We start from the raw sequence: 2,640 nt of genomic DNA on the forward strand, positions 1-2,640 counted from the left end.
AACATCAGACGTTCAACCTTGACCTTCACAGAGGAGGCAGAGGTGGAACGGACAATAGGACATGTTGCCCTTCATAACCAGGTGCAGGGTGTGAGCTGGTTGGATGGCTCAGTTTCTTCTCCAGCTGGAGATGATTGACCCCCATGTATGCTAGAAATGTGGGGCCATGTGGCATGGAGCCTGGCGTGACGTCCCCGGGTGGTGCCCTGCAGCTCTCCACATCCTTCTCACAGCAATCTCAGAGCCCACCTGGAGGTGGGTGCCAGGAGGACACAGAGGCTCGGACAGTTAAAGAGCTTGCTTCAGTCCATAAAATCAGCAGATGGTGGAGGAGATGGAGGAACCACTTCTGGGTCAGAGCAGAGTCCAGGCTCTTCCCATGACCTCACTGTGTCCTAGGCACAAGGCTGTCCCACGGCCACACCGTGTCCTAGGCACAAGGCTGTCCCACGGCCACACCGTGTCCTAGGCACAAGGCTGAAAGTGAGTGCTTCCTGCCTTGTCGTCACACCCGCCCCTCTTGGGCACTGTCCCAGGACCTCCGGTCCCCACTTGCTTTTACACGATGAGCGGCCCCATCCCCGTCATTTGCTGATCAATGTGAGGTTTCACTTCTTCCTTCTCAGTGGTTGGCCTTCAAGACGCGCAGGACGACATCTCTAAAGGCCTGGTGCTAGGCACTGAAGGAAGTGTTTGGGGGCAGGACCGGGGAGGTGATTTTGCAGACCCTCATGTCCTTCCGTCTGCCTATAAGCTTGGCTGCCCTGTTCCTCCACGCCCACCAGCACGACCTGGATCACCTCACAGGGTGCTACTGGGAGTTCGTGCATCAGGCAGTTGGAAGCGTAGCCTGCCTGGGGGCTTTTCTGTGAGCCTGGGGTGACTGGGGCACACAGCAGGTGCTTGGCATGTGTGGGCTGAACTAATAGGACCCCACAGCCTTGCCCCCGGAGCAGGGGCCCAGGGTCTCGCTGCCAGGTCTTCACAGGAGTTCCTCAGATTTCCTGACACCTGCGTCACACCTCCCCGGCTCTCCCAGTATTTAGACGTCACCTGTCTCTGTGACCAACTTATCTCTGCCTTCACACTCCCTGACAAACCCCCCTCCACCCTCACTCCATCTGGATTGCCTGTGGCTCCTTTGTAGCCACATGGAGGGAGGCAAGGAGGGAAGGACAGCCCGTACCTCCCCGTGACACGACAGGCAACATTCACATACACTTTCTGCAGCTGGGCACCCCTTAAAACCTGGTCACAGGACTGAGCCTCCTCCCCCAGGAGAGCAGGTGAGCACCCAGGCCAGAGGAGGCTGCTCCTCGGTCCACACACACACATTCCCTTTGTTTAAAGCCTCCTCAGACGTTTCACTGAAGGATTCTAAGAAAGATCAGAGAGGGTATTTTTAATACACATTAAAAAAAAAAAACTATTTGAAGCCTGCAACTTACATATTTGTTACCAGTGAAGAGTGTAGATGTTATGGTCAGAGAGAGAAGATATCGGGGAAGGGCCTTGCTGTGGAGAAGCAGAAATGAAGCGCTGGTCCCCTCCATGTATCCAGATGGGTTTTAAAATAGAATTCAGAAGACAAGGGCTTTCTTTTGTTTTGTTTTGTTTTGTTTTGTTTTGTTTTGTTTTGTTGTCAAGGACAAAGCTTCAGGTTTCCAAGTAACCAATGTCCATTCTCAAAGGAAGACCAAATGCTGCTCAGGCCTGAATGCCACGGTCTCATGTCCCTGAGACTGTCGCTGAGCTTAGCCCACCAGCCCAGAAGTGTTTGTAACACAAGCACCTGGCTTTCAGCTGCCTCCCATTCACATTAGAAACTTGGTTTCCCAATGCACTCTGAAGGCTGGCTATTATGTGGTCTTCGGATTATTTCACAGGTAAAGAAATTTTAAAATAAAGGTTTTGGTGTACTCTAGGAACGAAATCGCTTCTTCAACCAGAACTTGAACCAGTTACTACATTTCTCACAGTAAACTAAACTCTTTTTGATATATTTACTACAGTATTTTGCAGTTAGCGTAGGAGTTTACCTTCTAGAATCACCAACAAGAACGAAAACCAAGAGTGAAATCGAATATAATATTCCTGGAGCATAGGTGACAGAAACCGCTTCCTAAAAAGGTTACAGTAATTCTGGCCTTCAGAGGAGGATGACACTTTCAACGTGATTCAGGTATGGTTTGCGGGAAGTGCCGCCATGTATGAAAACCAAGTGCCCTTCGAGAAGGCTACATGTTAAAATACTTTTGCCAAGAAATTATACTGCAGACACAAAGACATTTTCTTTCAGAATGTGAATAAAACAGCACCTCCTCTAGGAAACCGGTGACAGAGGCCTCTTTTATAGCAATACTTAAATTCTATTGGATCTTCCAAATACTTTAGGTAATTAAGTAACTGGTAACTACCAACAGCTCTCACTAGGAAAGGTAAGCAGATAAAAGATAGCCAGGGCTTTAGGAGATTTCAAAGAAAGAAAATAAAACAAAGCACATTTAGTGTTCTTCAGGCTACTGGTTCAGGGGCAGGCAAGTCTGAGGAAGAGCACAGAGAAATCCGGGTTTCTAAGCTTTTCTTCAGATGATAACCCCATCTTCCTCTCTGCCACTCAGTCCCAGCGAAGCGTCTCTC

Source organism: Eumetopias jubatus, unplaced genomic scaffold (genome assembly GCF_037043125.1).
Source record: "Eumetopias jubatus isolate StellerSeaLion01/CBP00866 unplaced genomic scaffold, mEumJub1_p1.0 scaffold_6, whole genome shotgun sequence".
Taxonomy (NCBI): domain Eukaryota; kingdom Metazoa; phylum Chordata; class Mammalia; order Carnivora; family Otariidae; genus Eumetopias; species Eumetopias jubatus.